The sequence below is a fragment of the Nicotiana attenuata genome, unplaced genomic scaffold, assembly GCF_001879085.1.
Source record: "Nicotiana attenuata strain UT unplaced genomic scaffold, NIATTr2, whole genome shotgun sequence".
Classification (NCBI taxonomy): Eukaryota; Viridiplantae; Streptophyta; class Magnoliopsida; order Solanales; family Solanaceae; genus Nicotiana; species Nicotiana attenuata.
In genome coordinates, this window is record NW_017678625.1 from 1,076 (window position 1) to 20,792 (window position 19,717).

At 39.4% G+C, this 19,717-nt stretch overlaps 1 pseudogene; it reads left to right on the forward strand.

Moving 5' to 3' along the window:
- The first annotated feature begins 9,349 nt into the window (after positions 1–9,349).
- Positions 9,350–10,477, forward strand: LOC109221648 (annotated as a pseudogene).
- Positions 10,478–19,717: the final 9,240 nt, after the last annotated feature.

Genomic DNA, 19,717 nt, shown 5'->3' on the forward strand with positions numbered 1-19,717 from the left:
ATCGAATCTATTGTTTTTGATTTTTTCTTAAGTAAAGGTGTTTGATTTCTTCAATAAATCAGAATCTTGTTACTTGGATCTTGTCAAGGCTATGGAACTTGTGTTCTTGGAAGTTCTTCAAATTCTTTCCCTGAATTTTCCTATATCCTTTATTTTCTGCACTTTAATTCTAGTCGTTCAATATCTTATTGCTATTGCTTCCGCATTTACTTCTTAAATTCTTTTTTTAGTTTGGATTCCCGACCTTGCTGTTATCAAGTGGCGTCAGAGCGATTCTATCAAGATTTCGTTCTTGATAATTCTTGGGATTTCTTTAATACTAAGAGAAAAAAAAACGTTACTGTAGCATCGTGAATAGTAACTTGAAAAAAAAAGTTAAAAAAAGAAAAAAAAAACGAAAATCAGTTAAAAAAAGAAAAGACTTTTGTATTTAATTTGTTTTCAAAAATTAACAAAGGAAACAAGAAGAGGGGATCCAAGATTTCAAAGATAAGAAAATTCAATTTTTCTTACTCTTTCTGATCTAAATATATAGTCCTTTCCTTTTTGTTCGTGTCTTGTTTCAACCGAGCCTACTAGTTCTAGGATTTGGTTTTTCTTTCATTCGTTCCCCAAAAATCTATATTTTACTACTAAGAACTTCATACGAGTTGGGTTTAACTATAACTCTACAAAGTATTTTGTTCAAAGGGTACTTCGAGAGGAAAAAAGCAAGTGTGTGTGAGAACAATTGAGGGAAAAGCCAATTTGTGGGATACAATCTAATCATTTTTTTATGATTGTCACATACAAGTAGTGATGATGAACAAAGGGTTCTCCAAAGAAGCCGAAATCAAAGCAAGAAAACTTATTTTAACTTGCAAGCTATGCATCAACAATTCGAAAGGTGGAATTTGCAATTCCAAGAAATGAGGGACACCATTGCTGAGCAAAATGATACAATAGCTGAACTTAGGAGGAGAAATAATGTTAGGCCCCAAGCTAGGAGAAATGTACCCCTTGCTCCCATTGTAAATCAAGAAAACCCTATAGATGACTTTAATGATATTGATTTTGATAGGGTGTGAAGAGATAGGAGGGGACAAAGAGGTAGAGTAGAAGATGACAATATAAGTAGTATAAAGACGAAGATGACATCTTTCAAGGGAACAAGGGATCCAGACTTGTATCTTGATTGGGAGAGAAAGGTTGAAGCCATCTTTGACTGTCACAACTACTCTGAAGGTAAGATAGTTAAACTTATTGTTGTTGAGTTTTCTGACTATGTTGTTATTTGGTGGAAAAAGCTTACTAGGGATAGATTGTAAGAAGAACAAGCACCAATTGCTACTTGGGCTAAGATGAAGAGGGTGATGAGGAAGAGATTTATGCCATCACACTTTCAAAGATAGCTACAACAACGTCTTCAAACATTGAAGCAAGGGTCCATGTCTGTGGACGAATACTTTAAGGTTATGGATATGGCTATGATCCAAGCTAATTGTATGGAGGAAGAAGAGGCTACAATGGTTAGGTTTTAAAATGGTTTAAATAAGGAAATAGCTGATGTAGTAGAATTACAACAATATGTAACAATAGATGAGTTAGTTGATTTGTCTGTAAAGGTAGGAAGGCAAAATAAAAGAAAGCAAGCTAGTTCGTGGAAAGGTCGGCCAAACACCATCTCCAAGAAGCCATGGCCGAATCAAGAGATGCAAAGTTCTTCTAAACCTCAAGAAGACAAGGGTAAAGGCAAATTTGAGAACAAAGAGGGAGGTAAACCTTTAACCCTAAACCTTCTACACCTTCTAGTTCTATTAAATGTCATAAATGTGAAGGAAGGGGACATATGATGGATGAATGTCCAAGTAGATGAAACATCATTCTTAGAGAAGATAGGGGATATGAGAGTGAAAAAAGTGAGGGAGAAGAAGAAAAGGGAGATCTGAGTGATGAAGACGATGTAGAACTGCCTCATACTGGTATGATTGAGGTGGCTAGGAAGATTATGAGTGGAGAATACGAGAGTAATAAATGTGAGGAAGAGGAGAGAGGTGTGAGTAAAGATGAAGATGAAGTAGAACTACCTTTTAATGATGGCATGATTGGGGTAGTTAGGAGGATTATGACTATCAATTTGGGAAGCGTTAGTGAAGAACAAGGGAGAATATATTCCATACTAGGTGTGAGATAAAGGGAAAAACGTGTTCTATGATCATTGATAGTGGTAGTTGTGCTAATGTGGTGAGTTCATACTTTGTGGAAAACTGGGACTTGCATGCATGAAACACCCTACGCCCTATAGACTCCAATGGTTAGATTATAGTAGTGAACTAAAGGTAAACAAACAATGCATGATTTCATTCAATATTTGTAGATATAAAGGATGATATTCTTGTGACATAATCCCTATGCAAGCTTGTCATATCTTACTGGGTCATCCTTGGCAGTATGATAGTAATGTTTTTCATGATGGAAGGAAGAATAGATATTCTCTTGAGCTTAATGGCATGAAAATTTACTCTTGCACGTTTATCTCCTTCTCAAGTATTTGAAGATCATAAGAGATTAAGGGAAACAATAGAAAAACCAAGGGGAGGGTAAAAAGTGAGCTTGAGGAAAAGAAAAGAAAGGAGGCCAAGAGTTAGAAAAAAAGAAAGATGGCCGAGAGAAAGAGAGAGAGGGTAGCAATTTGAGAGAAGAGATAAAAAAGGGTTTGAGTGAAAAAATAGAAGGTCTTGGTGAGGGGAAAGAGGCTAAGGAAAGGAAAAAAGAGAGTTGCTATATAAAAGCCAAAAGAGTGTTTAAATGCAAGAAAAGAGGGGTTGCCCATAATACTACTTACTTACAAAGAAGCTTTGATTAATTCTGAGTTACTAACTTCTTCTTTGCCAAGTAGTATTTCTTCTCTTTTGCACGATTTTGAAGATGTCTTTCCTGAGGATATTCCTAATGGATTGCCACCTTTACGTGGCATTGAGCATCAAATTGATTTTGTGCCTGGATCACAAATACCAAATAGGCCTGCTTATTGGAGTAATCCAGAAGAGACAAAAGAGCTTCAAAGGCAAGTTGAGGAGNTTAGTGCGTGAGTTGAGTAGTTCCTTACAGAGTTCATTAGAATTACAACAATAATGTAACAATAGATGAGTTAGTTGATTTGTCTGTAAAGGTAGAAAAGCAAACTAGCTCGTGGAAAGGTCGGTCAAACACCATCTCCAAGAAGCCATGACTGAGTCAAGAGATGTAGAGTTCTTCTAAACCTCAAGAAGACAAAGGTAAAGGCAAATTTGAGAACAAAGAGGGAGGTAAAACCTTTAACCCTAAACCTTCTACACCTTCTAGTTCTATTCAATGTCATAAATGTAAAGGAAGGTGACATATGATGCATGAATGTCCAAGTAGAAGAAACATCATCTTAGAGAGGATGGGGGATATGAGGGTGAAAAAAGTGAGGGAGAAGAAGAAAAGGGAGATGTGAGTGATGAAGACGATGTAGAACTGCCTCATACTGGTATGATTCGGGTGGCTAGAAAGATTATGAGTGGAGAATACGAGAGTAATAAATGTTAGGAAGAGAAGAGAGGTATGAGTAAAGATGAAGTTGAAATAGAACTACCTTTTAATGATGGCATGATTGGGGTAGTTAGGAGGATTATGACTATCAATTTGGGAAGCAATAGTGAAGAATAAAGGGAGAATATATTTCATACTAGGTGTGGGATAAAGGGGAAAACGTGTTCTATGATCATTGATAGTGGTAGTTGTGCTAATGTGGTGAGTTCATACTTTGTGGAAAAGCTGGGACTTGCATGCATGAAACACCCTACTCCCTATAGACTCCAATGGTTAAATGATAGTGGTGAACTAAAGGTAAACAAACAATGCATGATTTCATTCAATGTTGGTAGATATGAGGATGATATTCTTTGTGACATAATTCCTATGAAAGCTTGTCATATCTTACTGGTCGTCCTTGGCAGTATGATAGGAATGTTTTTCATGATGGAAGGAAGAATAGATATTCTCTTGAGCTTAATGGCAGGAAATTTACTCTTGCACCTTTATCTCCTTCTCAAGTGTTTGAAGATCATAAGAGATTAAGAAAAACAATGAGCAAACCAAGGGGAGGGATAAAAAGTGAGCTTGAGGGAAAAGAAAAGAAAGGGGGCCAAAAGTTAGAAATAAAAAAAAAAGAGATGGCCGAGAGAAAGAGAGAGAGGGTAGTAATTTGAGAGAAGAGATAAAAAGGGGTTTGAGTAAAAAAATAGAAGGTCTTGGTGAGGGGAAAGAGGTTAAGGAAAGAAAAAAAAAGAGTTTCTATATAAAAGCCAAAGAGTGTTTAAATGCAAGAAAAGAGGGGTTGCCCATAATACTACTTACTTACAAAGAAGCTTTGATTAATTCTGAGTTACTAACTTCTTCTTTGCCAAGTAGTATTTCTTCTCTTTTGCAGGATTTTGAAGATGTCTTTCCTGAAGATATTCCTAACGGATTGCCACCTTTATGTGTCATGGAGCATCAAATTGATTTTGTGCCTAGACCACAAATCCCAAATAGGCCTGTGTATAGGAGTAATCCATAGGAGACAAAAGAGCTTCAAAGGCAAGTAGAGAAGTTGCTTGAGAAAGGCTTTGTGAGAGAGAGCATGAGCCCTTTCTCTGTTCCCGTCCTATTGGTACTCAAAAAGGATGGAACTTAGAGGACGTGCGTGGAATGTAGAGCAATCAACAAGATAACGGTAAAGTATCGCCATCCTATTACTCGTCTTGATGACATGTTGGATCAATTACATGGATCCGAAATCTTTTCTAAAATTGATCTAAAAAGTGGTTACCATCAGATTCGAATATCAAAATGGCAGAAACATACCCCTTTTGCGATTTCTATGAAAGAATCCTACAGACGATGGATGAATCCTGGAGATGAATGAAAAACTGCTTTTAAGACCAAATATGGGCTTTATGAGTAGTTAGTTATGCCTTTTGGCTTGACTAATGCACCTAGCACTTTCATGAGATTAATGAATCATATCTTTAAGGATTTTCATGGGAAATTTTTTGTGGTGTACTTTGATGATATCTTGATCTTTTCTAACACTTTAGAGGAGCATGTAGAACACCTAAAACAAGTTTTTGAAGTTCTTAGAAAGCAACTTTTATTTGCTAATCTTAAAAAGTGTACTTTTTGTGTGGATCGTGTGATTTTCTTGGGTTTTGTAGTTAGTTCTAAAGGAGTTGAGGTTGATGAAGAGAAAAATCAAAGCAATAAAGGAATGGCCTAAACCTAAGAGTGTAACTGAGTTAGGAGTTTTCATGGACTTGCTAGATTTTATAGGAGGTTTGTGAGAGACTTTAGCACCATTGCTTCTCCTTTAACTGAAGTTATTAAAAAGGATAAGATTTTTACATGGGGAAAAGAACAAGATGATGCTTTTAACTTGTTGAAACAAAAGTTATGTTCTGCTCCTTTTTATAATTGTCTGATTTCTCTAAATCTTTTGAAATTAAATGTGATGCTTCTGGCAAAGGAGTAGGTGCTGTTTTGATGCAAGATTCTAAACCTGTTGCCTACTTTAGTGAGAAGTTAAGTGGAGCCACTTTGAACTATTCTACTTATGACAAGGAGCTATATGTTTTGGTAAGGGCTTTAGCCACTTGGCAACATTACTTGTAGCCAAGAGAGTTTGTCATTAAAACTGACCATGAATCCTTGAAGTACTTGAAGAGTCAAGGTAAGCTTAGTAGGAGGCATGCTAAATGGGTTGAATTCATTGAAACTTTTCCTTATGTAATTTCTTACAAACAAGGGAAAGAGAATGTTGTTGCTGATGCACTTTCAAGAAGGTATGTCTTAATTTCTACTCTGACTTCTAAATTGATGGGTTTGATCAAATCAAGGGACTTTATGCTAGTGATGTTGATTTTGGCAAGATTTTGCAGATTGTAAGTTGGGTCCTTTTGAGAGATTTAATCTTCAAGATGGGTTTATTTTTAAGGAAAATAAGTTGTGTATTCCTAATTGCTCTTTACGTGAAGTATTTGTAAGGAAAGCACATTGTGGAGGGCTTATGGGTCACTTTGGTGTCCCAAAGACACTAGACATACTTGCTGAAAATTTCTTTTGGCCTGGCATGAGAAAAGATGTTGAAAGAGTGTGTGCACAATGTTTGGAATGTAAACAAGCTAAATCTAAAGTGTTATCACATGGTCTTTACACGCCATTACCTGTTCCTACTTCACCTTGGATTGATATTTCTATGGATTTTGTATTAGGTTTGCCTAGAACAAGGTATGGTAAGAATAGTATACTTGTTGTGGTAGATAGGTTCTCCAAAATGACTCGTTTTATTCCTTGTTTAAAGACTAATGATGCTTCACATGTTGCTGATCTATTTGTAAAAGAAGTTGTTAAATTGCATGGTATACCTAGAACTATTGTTAGTGATAGGGATGCTAAGCTTTTGAGCCACTTTTGGCGTGTATTTTAGGGGAAGTTAAGCACTAAATTGTTGTTTTCTACTTCTTGTCACCCACAAACTGATGGATAAACTGTAGTTAATAGAACCTTGGGAAACATGTTGAGGGTTGTTTTAAAAGGTAAATTAACTTCTTGGGAAGATCACTTACCTATGATTGAATTTTCTTACAATAGAACAATCCATTCTTCTACAGGTATGTCTCCTTTTGAGGTTGTTTATGGTTTTCATCCCTTTATTTCCCTTGATTTATTACCATTACCTACTAATGAAATTGTTAATCTTGATGGTAGGACAAAGGCTGAAATGATAAAAAAATTCACGAGCAAACAAGGCTTGTAATTGAGAAGAAAAATGAGCAAATTGCCTTGAGAAAGAATAAGGGTCGAAAACAAGTTATTTTTCAACCTGGAGATTTAGTTTGGGTTCACTTTAGAAAGGAGAGATTTTCTTCCAAAAGGAAGTCAAAGTTGCATCCTAGAGGAGATGGCCCATTTCAAGTCCTTGAAAAGATTGGAGACAATGCTTACAAGCTGGACCTTCCTGGTGAGTTTCAAGTAAGTGCTACATTCAATGTTGTTGACTTGTCTTTGTTTGATGTAGGATCGAATTCGGGGATGAATTCTTTACGACGTTATGTATAACGGTAAATCTCGTCATATACGACGAAGACATAAAACCGTTAGGCAGGGACTTTCTAGGGAATTATCACAATTGACTATGTAAAGTCAAGCGATAATGTGTCGGATCTGCTTACAAAAGGCCCAACTAGAGAGGTAGTTGAAAGATCATCGAAAGGAACGGGACTATGGATGAGGACAAGTCATTATGGAGGTAAATCTACCTAGAAGACTGGAGATCCCAAGATCTAGGTTCAAGGAGATCAAATAAAGTCATTAATGACGGTTCAACATTGTCAACTAAATTTTTTAGTCAATTCTCGTGATGAGACAATGTTCAATACCAAGGATAAAGCATTAAAGCTTTTTAATGGTTTCTTAATTTGATACGGGGTATATGAAAGAGTGTATCTACGGGATGACACGTTTAGGAATCACCTATTTATGTGGGAAGTGTTAGCTGCTTCAAGGAGAATTTTTCAAGGCCAGTTCTCTACACACTTATGAAACCATGCGGCGTTCATGACTGAAACAAACACAACAATGAGAACGAAAGACGATTAAGGGTTGATTGTGTGACTTATGGTTGTCTAGGTATACACCAAATTTCGATGGTTCAAAGATATCAAATCTACCGATTGATCGAGTATATCCGACATAAGTTCACTACGGAAAGTTCAAAGGAAAACCTACTTATCCAGATGCGATTAATCCTTGCTTGTAAATAACACATTTTTTATGCATATTTCCGTGATATAGCCATTTCCCATTCATATGGGGGATTGTTGGGTTTTAATCTTGTTAGAACTTAAAAATAGAGTGAATGGGAAATGGAGGGGAAAATAAAATTTTGGAATTTCCCTCTTTGAAAAAGGGACATTGTCCCATATTGGAGGAGAAAAAGAGTTTTGATGGGTATATATACAATTGCACTTCTTTTAGCTCTTAAGAGTTGAGAAGAAGGCAAACATCGGGCCGTCGTCGTCGTCGCTCGCTAAGCTCGGCTTCCGCTTCGGATTTGTATTTGGATTTGGTCAAATGATCTGATTGATTGATTAATTTTCTTGATCAAATTTATTTGTTAATATTAATGCAATATTATTTAATCCGAATTAGACCGTTTCTGTAACGGTAATTTATTTTTTTTTCTCCATTTTAACCCCTTATAATTTGACTTTGGCGGTTTGCGTAAATGACTATTTTATAAAAAAGCAGCAATTTTGAGTTGCAACCTTACATGAAGAGTTTCAACTCTTCGATATTACCCAACGTTTTGGCTATAAATACATGAACTCTCCCTCAGATTTTCCTTGCGAAAATTTTGATTTCTCCTTCTTCCTTCTGCATTGTTTTTAACAGAAAGAAAGCAGTAAGTGTGATTTGCTACTAAACTTTGAGTTCGTTGGTCACTGGGGTTTGAAGTATCGCTACACCAATGAGGGTAATCCGTTCTATCCTGGGAGGAAATAATCCTAAACCTCGGTACTAAGAGGGGATTAAGTTCCTTAAGGAAACATTGAGAATTTAATGGGCTCGGATTAATTCTGTTCTTCTACATTTCTGGTTTTACATTGTTTCTATTTTTGAATATATTTTCGAATATAGAATATTACTAACATTTAGAGCCACACAAATAATATGACATGTTTAAGACTACAAGTTTCAAAAAAATTATATCCACATAAATGTTATGACTTGTTTAGGATCACATGTTTTAAAATCTTTATTTCTTTCTTAAATATCATGTCTAGTCAAATAAGTCCACATTATAAAGTAACCTGATGTATCATGTATCTGGTTAAAATATGTTGATGGTGCAAAATGATTTTACTGTACTACTTGTATACATAACTTAAATCATTTATTTCTTATATGATATTCAAGTTACACACCAGAAGTATAAATAATATTATACTATTAGGTTGTTTAACCATGGTAAAATGTCACTTATTATCTTTAGTTTGCAGCTTGCTCAAAAGTTACAACCTGGCTTTTACTAACATGACAGAATAAAAGTAATTTTATATTGTCAGTATATATAAAATAATTGTTTTACATTATATACCGCCAGTTATTAGCATCACGTTGACATAAGTCATAACTAGTTTATTTGAACAAGACATCAGAATACTTCAAAATGAAGTTCCTAGCTGCTCATCATTTCCATTAAGACGTGCGTAATCCATCATATTTAACTATAACAATTCTGAAAAATACGTAATGCCTATAATCAATCCCTCCACTCCCACCTCACATCCACAAAAAAAAAAATCAAAATAAGTCATGTCAACTACAATTATACATATACAAGTACCTGAAAAAGTCAACAGGTCTGGAACATACTAATTAGTTGTTGCTGAACCATTTGTACTGTCTGTGTTTGTTGGAGCAAATAATCAAAGCACAAGTATGGAGGAATTACCAGTAATTGATGGACCTCTGTATGCTCTAACACAATCTGTGACCATCTCATATTTTCAATGCGCACTAGTCCTTCTCAACTTTATGATAGCAAATCTTGTTAATTTCCCAGCTATTAAAGGTTTAATTTTTTCACTATATTTACGGTTGATTGCAGAGCTAGTGGGAACCTACATGTTGATATTTGCTGGTTGTGCTGCTATAGTGTTAAATATAAACAAGGACAACGTTGTCACACTACCTGGAATTGCATCTGTTTGGGGACTTGTTGTTATGGTCTTGATTTACTCTCTTGGTCATGTCTCTGCTGTAACCATTGCTTTTGCCTCTTGCAAAAGGTTTCCTTGGAATCAGGTAAACTATATATGGAATTAATACTATTCACAACTCTCCTTTATATTCATAAATTCATGAAATCATATCTCAGGAAGGGGAGTTTTGGAGCAACGTCAAGTTGTGTCCGTGTGACCTATAGGACAAGGGTTCGAGCCATCGAATCAGCCATTGATCCTTGCATCAGGGTAGGCTGTCTACACCACACCTCCGTAGGGTGCGGCTGTTCCCCCGATTCTGCGTGAGCGCGAGATACTTTCGTCTTTGTGCACCGGGCTTTTTTTTTTGGTTGTTATTGATAATTACTGGATTAATTGTGCAGGTTCCGGCCTATATTTTGGTTCAAGTCATAGGATCCACTCTAGCTAGTGGAAGCCTTCGATTAATATTTAATGGCAAAGAAGACCAGTTTGTAGGACAGTCCCAGCAGGAACAAATATGCAAGCTTTGGTACTTGAGTTCATAGCCACATTCTACCTCATGTTTGTCATCTCTGGTGTTGCTACTGATGATCGAGCTGTTAGTGTTTGACCAAAAGATGTTAAAACCTTTTTGATTAAATTAATTAATTATAATGAAGGGGTAAATCTTAGTCAAGCATAATCAACTCCAGATCTAAAAATGTATAGCAATACAATGAATGAAAAGTAAGACCAATCAATATTTATTGATGTTAAATATCTCATCTTTGATGAGATAGAGAGAAAAATCAGTTTACATCCTTCAGAGGAGAAAATTGCAAGAGCCAGAGCCTCCTAGAAAAGTCCTGCCCCCCTTCTATATATAGTTCTCGGAGCTTTACTGTGTTCTTTGACCAACGTGTTCTTCACGTGACGGTCTTTTCGTCGTTATTCGAGTACCGTTTTTACTTGACATACACTGTCGATGATTGGACTGAGGTTGGTCGTGGTATTTCTCGCCATTTCGCCACTTAGGCGAGGTCCCAGCTTGGTCGACCACTGTGGTCAGATTTTGACCCATACAGTTAGTCCCTCCGTCCGTCGAGGTCGTCCTTTGGCGGGCTTGGCGGACGGACTTTGTAGGTTCGAAGGCTAGGAGAAATCTGACTTCATGCCTTGAACGAGGTTTTTAGATCGAGGCGACGGCGCAACGCTTCAACGATACCTTTGTTTCGTCGCGTCCGTTCGGAGTCGAAACGTTGCGTTGATTTGAAACGTCGTTTATGGTTACTGCCATTATGACACACGTTTCCTGGGGATTGAACCGTTTCATGCCTTATCAGTGCTAATTGGCGACTCTTGGGTTTCCCGCTTGGGGCATTTATATCCCTATAAATAGGGGGAAAACACCAATCCTCTAGCACACTTTTGTGGTTTATCAAAAGAGTTTTGCGAATTTTCTTCTTCGCCGATACTTCAGATTTTCGATTCTCTCTTGTTGGTCAGAAATTGGCATCTTTGTCTTCCCTTTTACTTCCTTTGTTCATTCATTCTATTCAATTGAGATAAATGGCTGGTTCTTCTTCCCGCGCTGACGATCTTGCAGCAGTTCCGGCGCCGGAAAATGATGTTCTTGTTCCCGGAGGAGTAGAAGTAGTAGAGGATGGGGAGGTTCCAACGGCAGCCGAAATATTGCCTCGTCCTGGGAAGCCGTGGACCGATTTCAATAGCCCTGCCGAAGAGGAACCAGAACCTGTTTCCTCTGTTATGAATGAGGCGGCGATTGCGGAGCTGAAGGTTAGGTGGGGGATTCCGCACCAAGTCAAGATGCTGCCGGCGGTGGGAAATGATATCATACATTTCGACCGCCCAAGATATTGTGCGTTCTACGCATATCCTTTTATTATCGGGTACACGCTTCCTCTCCCTTCCTTGGTGGCAGATTTCTGCCGTTTCTACGAGGTGTGTCCGGCTCAGCTTTCGCCGCACCTGTATAAACAGTTCCTCATGCTACTCAAGTTTGCGGAGCTTGCCGGTTGGGAGATCACTCTGAGGCACTTGCTCAATATTTTTTCCCCTCAACTCATTCGAGGCACGATGATCCACATGCGCCATCGAGGGACGAAGAGTCTGGTAGTGAAGATGGACGATAGAGCCAACTGTCGTTTCTACGAAAACTACTTTTATGTGCGAACTGAGCACCTTGTGGCGGATTCTGCAGGGTTCCCCGAGAGATGGAACTTCGCACGTAAGCTTTTGTATCTTTTGTCGGAATGATAGTCGACCGCTTTTCTTTGGGCAGTATTGAACTGTTTTATCCTTTGTAGCCGCGAGACTACCCCCTGCACCTGTTGACGATATCCGCGAATGAGTGAATGCCATTCTTCCTCTTACGGTGGGAGTTCGCAAATGGTCGTCCTTCTATGAGAAATATGGACGCAAGCCCCTTACTGGTAAGCAGTCTTGCCGCAGTTTCTGTTTTCCACTTTGCAATTTGGCTTTGTTGCTTATACGACTTTTATCGCTATTAGGGAGAGTGCCGAGGGCGAGGGCTCCTCCACTTGCATTTCATCAGCCGACATCTTCTGCTCGGCCCGTACCAAGGTCTGTTGTCCGACCTATGGCAAGATCTGCTCAAGTCGAATCTACGGCCATAGCCTTGTGCACGGAAACTATTTCCCAATCTGGGACTCGGACTACTACTGCCCGCTCGACGGGAGAATCTTCCCGTGCTGAGGACGGGGAAGAGCCGTTAAAGAGACAACGGGTGGAGTCCAAAACGTCTTCTTCAGCCGTGGTACACTCAAAGGGCGGCATTTCTTTGACGGAGTCTGCGATAGGAGGTGATGCTAAACCGCCCGCAGTGGTAGAGCCGGTAATCGTGACCAATCGGACGGCGGAGGCCTCGGCTGCTGCCGTTGATCAACAAACTGCTGCAACAAAGAGTCGGGGCCCCAAGACCGCTATCGCCACTTTGGGCGGGCCTTCGTCTTCCGGACCGAGTCGTGCTTCTTCCTCGGCCACAGAAAGAGGGAAGGGTGTCGTGGTTGATGACTATGAGTCCGAGTCCGACCTTGATCCTAACGATGTCAGGATGTTCGAGGAAGGCCTTACTGTGGGATGCCCATCCCGTATACTTGAAATCTCGTCAGAGATTAACCTTCTGGAGGATACGGAAGACTTGGTACCGCAGTTTGACCTTTTGTGCTCTGCCGCCGCGAGTGAGGCTCTCCGGGACGTCCGTGATGTTGATTTGACGCATGAAGTGGCCTCTATGGGCCTGAGGATAAGTTTCTCCTTTCTTTTATGTTCTTTTCATCTTTGGCGATCTTGACCTTAACAAATCTTTTCGTCTTTCAGACGTACATGGTAGAGATTGAAAGTGCTCGTAGGGCCGACACTCGGGCCAAAAATTTTCTGACGATGTTGGAGAAGTATCAGCGCTACCGCAACAAGTGTTGTGAGATGCACGAACGGTTAAAGGCGAACGCCGATAATCAATCTCTCAACGAGGAACTTGAGAAGAGGGATCAGGAGTTGGTGCAGGCTATTCGCAGGAATAGCGAGCTCGAGGAGAAACTTCGTGTGAAGGACGAAGAACTTGAGTTGGGAAAAGGGGTCGCCGCAGAGTGTGATCATCTTCAGGCGAAGGTCAGATCGTTGCAGTCCGAGTTGGATCTCAATTCCACCAGAGTCGAGGCGATGAGTGCGGAGTGGATGGGGAAGTTAACCGAGCTGGAGAGAAAGGTCTCCGAGTTGAAGAGTGTCGAGAGGGCCTGGGCGTCGGCTTCAGCCAGAGCGGCGGCTTTAGAGGACACTATCAGTGTCCTTCAATCCGACCAGGAGTCTGAGAGGGCGACGGCTACGCTCAAGAAGGCAAGGCTCGAAGAGCGTATTAGCGATATTGACCTGGAAGCTTCAACTTTGGGAGATCGGGTCGCTGTTCTCGAGGGCGAAAAGGCACAACTGTTAGGCCAAGTTGAATCCGCCTCCGCCGCTGTTCCTCGCTATTTACACGAACTTTGGGTTCATACCGAAGCCCAGCGGACATATACAAGAGTTTTTGGGAAGCGGGCAATGTTTCTGAGGCCGATTATGAAGGAGCTCGGGCGAAGGCACGAGAGCCTCGTGTTAACTATGGTTATGATCCCGCGACACCGGAGGCCGATGAAGATGTTGATGCAGAGGAGGGATTTCCTGGAGATGGTAAAGAGAAGGACGGCGGTGATGACTCCGAGTGAAAAAGTTGTTACCTTTGTGTTTTTTTTTTTGTTTTTTTTCTCTGTACTGGACCAGTTTTAGCCGTGTGTAATTTGTGGCTATTTGTGCAATCGTCTAAATAAAAAAGAAGTTTTCGTCGTACATTTTCGGATTTCTGTATGGTGAACTCCTGATTTTTTCAAGGAAACCAATTTCAATCGGACTGAGTAGGACTTCGTCGTGTGAGCCCGAATGGAGTTTTCATTTGATTCGCCCATTTGGGCGAGATCGCCTGGTGACTTATTTCTTTAAGCAGATTTGCCCTTGACTCAAACGAGATCATATAATGGATTCGTTATTTTGGATGAAGTCAGTCTTGACTTGAGTCGTTCGAGTGGGACCAAGCTATCGTTGATTTGGGTGACGTTATTTTTCTGATCCTTATATATATATATATATATATATATATATATATATATATAATATATATATATATATATTATATAAATATATATAATATATTATATATATTTATATATTCGAGCGAGGTCGAACTTGTAGTTTGCAGTGAAAAAAAATTAGTAAGTAGAAGAAGAAAATGTTACGACGAAAACCGATGCTACAATGCGTTATTAAGGTCAAACTTTTCCTTTTGCAATGGCCTTCCGTCATAGGATATTATTTTGAGCTGGTCGAAAAGTTAACCCATTGCAATTCGATCGAATAAATTTCTTTTCTTTAGCGACGGTCTTTGGCCGTAGGGGTGTTATTTCAAGCTGACATTGAAATGTTAACCCATCGTTATTCGAGCGGGTCGAATTCTTGTTTTATGGCGATGGCTCTTGGCCGTAGGGTGTTATTTCGAGCTGTCATCGACATGTAACCCATTACAATTCGAGGCGAGGTCGACTCTCTTTTTTCCGTGATAGCCCTTGGCCGTAGGGGTTTATTCGAGCTGTCGTCGAAATGTTAACGTCCTAGTTCGAGCGATGTCAAACTCTTTCTTTTTTGGCGATGGCCTTGGCCGTATGGGTGTTATTCGAGCTAGCTTGAAATGTTAACCGTTGTAGTTCGAGCGATGTGGAACTCTTTTCTTTGCGGCGATGGCCCTTGGCCGTAGGGGTTGTTTATTTCGAGCTGTGTCGTCGAAACGTTAACCGCTCGTATTTCGAGCGATGTCAAACTCTTTTTTTTTTAGCGATGGCCCTTGGCCCGTAGGGGTGTTATTTCGAGTTTTCGTCAAAATGTTAACCCATCGTTTCGAGCGAGGTCGAATTCTTCTTTTTTAGCGATGGCCTTGGCCATATGGGTGTTATTTCGAGCTGTCATTGAAAATGTTTAACCGTCGTAGTTCGAGCGATGTCAAAGTCTTTTTCTTTTTTAGCGATGGCCTTGGCCGTAAGGTGTTATTCGAGTGCTCGTTCGAAAATGTTTAACCCGTCGTTATTCGAGCGAGGTCGAATTCCTTCTTTTTAGCGATGGCCTTTGGCCGTAGGGGTGTTATTTTCGAGCTATCGTCGAAATGTTAACACGTCGTAGTTTGAGCGATGTCGAACTCTTTCTTTTTGGCGATGATCTTTGGCCGTAGGGGTGTTATTTTGAGTGTTCGTCGAAATGTTAACCCGTCATAGTTCGAGTGATGTCGAACTCTTTTCTTTTTTTGGCGATGGCCCTTGGCCGTAGGTGTTATTTCGAGCTGTCGTCGAAATGTTAACCCGTCGTATTTCGACGATGTCGAACTCTTTTCTTTTTTTGGCGATGGCTCTTGGCCTTAGGGGTGTTATTTCGAGTTGTTCATCGATATGTTAACCCGTTGTAGTTCGAGCAATGTCGAACTCTTTTCTTTTTTTGCGATGGCCCTTTGACCGTAGGGGTATTATTTCGAGTTGTTGTCGAAATGTTAACCTATCGTTATTCAGCGAGGTCGAATTCTTTCTTTTTTGGCGATGGCCCTTGGCTGTAGGGGTGTTATTTCAAGTTGTCGTCGAAATGTTTAACTCGTCATAGTTCGAGCGATGTCGAACTCTTTTCTTTTTTGGAGATGGCCCTTGGCCGTAGCGGTGTTATTTCGAGCTGTCGTCGAAATGTTAACCGTCGTTATTCGAGCGAGGTCTATTCTTCTTTTTTTGGCGATGGCCCTTGCGTAGGGGTGTTATTTCGAGGCTGGCGTCGCAATGTTAACCCGTCGTAGTTCGAGCGATTGTCGAACTCTTCTTTTTTGCGATGGCTGTTGGCCGTAGGGGTGTTATTTCGAGCTGTCGTCGAAATGTTTAACCCGTCGTGAGTCCAGTTTTTTGGAGAGTTTTGGGTGTCCTTGGGGGAGTCCAGTTTCGCTTAATTGTGTGTTTCCTTGGTGAGTCCAGTTTGCTTAATTTTGTCTGTATTGGAGAGTGTGATGTCGGAGAGTATTGAACGTTGCTATCTTGCTAATGTTCCTTTTATGCATATATTGGAATTTGCCCTGTTTAACCCCTTCATCGTTCGGCCTGGAGAGCTCGCCGATAGACGGGGCGATGAACTGTCCTTTGAACTTGGTGAATCTCCCTTATTGCCTCGTTCAAACCTCCCGAGAGAACCCAAATCGGGACAACATCTAGGTGAGGAGAAGGAGTACGACTTAAGGACATCATTTTCCATAAGTTGAAAGTTTTGATATGGGCGATATTCAAGTTATTTGTTAATAGTTCTTCCACTCCCCAGTTAGAATGCTTCTTTGCTCGCTTGCCATGTGGCACTTGTGTTCCTGTTTAAGCAAACAACAAAAGGTAAACCAAGATGAGATTTTTCCTTATCGATCCATGATCGATGAATAGGTTAGCTAGCGGAGCGCTTATAGGTTGTTCGCTCTGCCTGGTGTTTAAGTGGTTGATGGAATGGTGGTTGTGGATTCGCAGTCGTATTCGGCCTTGTTTTCTTCCTCCTTTTTTTTCTAACATGCCCTGGCTCTGCGTGGGTTTGGGTTTGCCTTAGCTCGTTGTGGGTCATCCGGTGTGTGATCATCCGGTACGTGGGTCATCCCATAAGATGTTCTCATTCCTTATGGATTCGCGCAACAGGCGTCGTCTTTCTCTTGCAAGCTTTGCGTGGATATTGGTTGTAACTTTGCTTCTATGTAGCATCATGGTCTAGATTAGATGTGAGGTTTACTCACCACTCTTTCTGGTGGGTGATTATGTTTCACCGTTTTGGATCTGAAGGAGACTAGGAAATTTGCTAAGAAATCCCCACAGACGACCCAAATTGTTTGACCAAAAGAGTGCTAAAACCTTTTTGATTAAATCAATTAATGATAATGAAGGGGTAAATCTTAGTCAAGCATAATCAACTCCAGATCTAAAATGTATAGCAAATACAATGAATGAAAAGTAAAACAATCAATAATTTTGATGTGTTAAACTTCTCATTTTGATGTGAGATAGAGGAGAAAAATCAGTTACATCCTTCAGAGGAGAAAATTGCAAGAGGCCAGAGCCTCCCAGAAAAGTCCAGCCCCCCTTCTATATATAGTTCTCGGAGCTTTACTGTGTTCTTTGACCAACGTATCTTCACGTGACGGTCTTTTCGTTGTTATTTCGAGCACCATTTTTACTGGACAACACTGTCGATGATGGACTGAGGTGGTCGTGGTATTTCGCCAATTTCGCCACTTAGGCGGATACCCCAGACTGGTCGGCTTTGTGGTCAGATTTTGACCCTACATTAGACTCTATTTCACTACATATTAATATAATATAATCACTGATAGTTTAATGTAGTTTACGCTACAGTAATATTTAAATTCAATAACACATTTTATATTTACTGAAAATGTTGATATGGCAGAGTCAACGAGATGCAATGTAATCTAATATATCTTACAATATGGTTTGGTTGCAGATGAAAACACTTATCTGGGGTTGCAATGGAGCACTGTTTCTCTTGATATATTGTTCTCGGGTATTAGTTTACTTTTCATTTCAAGTTCATTTTTGTGGATATATGGACACAACTAACTTCTTTTTAGGGGTATTATCACTTTTAACCTGCGTAATAAACTATTTATATTCGATAACCGAAAAAGTGTATAAAATTTGTGTATATATATATATATATATATATATATATATATATATTGCGCTACTTTGATTGGGATTCTAAATCAAACACATACCCTATTAAATTAGGGTCTAAAATGACGAATATTCATTATTTTCAAAAACTTTTATAACTTGCATGTATTTTTTTTTATAATACATATGTGATTTTTTAATTTATTGATATGGGTTATAAACGCGTGTGTTCAAGATTCCTGGTCATGAAAGAGCAACTAAAACAAACATAAGTACCATACACTGGGAATATCGTTTATAAGGAGTACTAGGTCATGAGATACACTTCATTACAATTACATGTTTTACCTCAAAAAATCAAAATATGTAAAAAGAATCACACTTGTCTAATTATACTTTGATTGTGCATATTTGTAGGTTCACTTGATATTTAATCATTTTGATCTCGAAGAACAAATTACGATCAACCCATCCAAATTAATCAATCAGAAAAATTTGAACATTATTCTTTCATGTTTAATTATTTACTCAAGATTTTATTTTAGTACTATTGAAAATATATATTTTAGAACCACATACAACTCCATGCTAAAAAGTTAAATTACCAATATACCCTTTTAAAAACAATAATAACAATAATTAAATAAATGCCTACAGAAATATTAATTAATATTGTGCCTTTTCTAAATAGTTGTGTCCCTTCATTGTTAACCACCAACTTTTAAACTAAAGACACACTTTTCCAATACATTCCCGCGAATTTTATCAAGATAAACATGAGTGTGCCATGAACAAGTTTCCTCCGATTTTGTGTGCTTTCATTTCTGAATTTGAATGCACTCAATTTATTGTCACGACCCGGATTTTTCACCCTCGGGGGTCGTGATGGCGCCTACTATTGGGAGTTAGGCAAGCCAAATATTTATTACTTTATCATTAACCAATTTACCTCTTTTAGCAATTATCAGCATTTATATAAAAGCAACAAAATTAAATAATAAGCGGAAGTCTTAAATTATAGAAAACTGAACAAAAATGCAGAAATTTCAACATAAGCCTCTACCCAAGACTGGTGTCACAATACTCATGAACTACTAAGAATAGTAAATACAATCGTCTGAAAGAGAACATAAACTGTTTGTCTCGAATACAATGAGATAACAGACAAAAATAAAGGATAGAGGAGACGTCGGGCCTGCGGACGCCTGCAGGGCTACCTCGATGTCTCGCTGGACTGAAGGTCTGCTCCCACATTACTGCTGCTGCTGTCCGAAACCTGGATCTGTGCAAAATAGCACAGAGTGTACTATCAGCACAACTGACCCCATGTGTTGGTAAGTGCCTAGCCTAACCCCGGCGAAGTAGTGACGAGGCTAGACCGGACTATCACATAAACCTGTGCAATTATATATACATATACAGCGGAGTCGAAATACAGAGACAAGAAATCAATATGGGAAGGGGGAGCATGCTAAGGGGAAATAACAATTTCAAGTAAATTCGTCCAGCAACAAAGAAATTAACACAACTCAGACATTAATAAAGAGACAGGAAGCAACAAGTGCACGGCATCACCCTTCGTGCTTGTACTCTCATCCTTACCAAGCAATGATATAATAAAATGTGCACGGCATCACCCTTCGTGCTTTTACTCTCTTTCCTCACATATAATCAATAGAATCGGTACGGAATGGTACATCGTGCGGCACGGCATCACCCTTCGTGCTTTACTCTCTT